A 658-nucleotide genomic window follows, 5' to 3' on the forward strand; every position below is an offset into this window, starting at 1 on the left:
TCGGCCCTGGAACAGCGGGAAGGACCAAGGCCCCACCCAGGGACCTGCCTCCTGCCACCCACACCCTGGGGAGGCCCCAGGCCCGCTCAGCCTCGGCTCTGACCCTGAGGCTTCCCCCTGGAGTGCATGGTTCCCGGAGCCCGCCCACTCGCGCCCCCCGGGCTGCTGCAGGGACCCGTGCGGGGGCGGGGGGGGTCTCTGCCTGAGTTGGAAAAGCACACCCCTTTCTTGCCCAGCCGGTGTGGCTCAGTGGTTGCACATCGACCTATGAACCAGGAGGTCAGGGTTCGATTCCTGGTCAGGGCACAGGCCCAGGTTGTGAGCTCGATCCCCAGTGTGGGGGGCATGCAGGAGGCAGCCGATCCGTGATTCTCTCTCATCATGGATGTCACTATATCTCTATTCCTCTCCCTTTCTCTCTCTCGAAAACCAGTAAAAACGTAATTTAAAAAAACAACACACACCCCTTTCTCCAGGCACATTACTTCCATCTGCTGGGAAATTGTCTTCCTGTACTAACAAGACACGCATCTTCCATCTGCCATAAAGTCACCACAGTAAATAGACACATCGCCCGTCTCTGGCACCGGCAGAGCTATGTGAACACGTGTCAAACCCATGAAGACGTGGGCAGGACGAGTGGCACGCGCGGGGTGGT

At 59.3% G+C, this 658-nt stretch overlaps 1 protein-coding gene across 1 annotated transcript in view; it reads left to right on the plus strand.

The window, feature by feature from the left end:
* The window catches only part of RILPL1 (Rab interacting lysosomal protein-like 1), a gene marked incomplete at its 3' end in the record, with an annotated part of 13,929 nt that overhangs the window by 2,504 nt on the left and 10,767 nt on the right, over positions 1–658 (plus strand). The window lies entirely within an intron of this gene.

The sequence above is a fragment of the Myotis brandtii genome, unplaced genomic scaffold (assembly GCF_000412655.1).
Source record: "Myotis brandtii unplaced genomic scaffold, ASM41265v1 scaffold97, whole genome shotgun sequence".
NCBI lineage: Eukaryota > Metazoa > Chordata > Mammalia > Chiroptera > Vespertilionidae > Myotis > Myotis brandtii.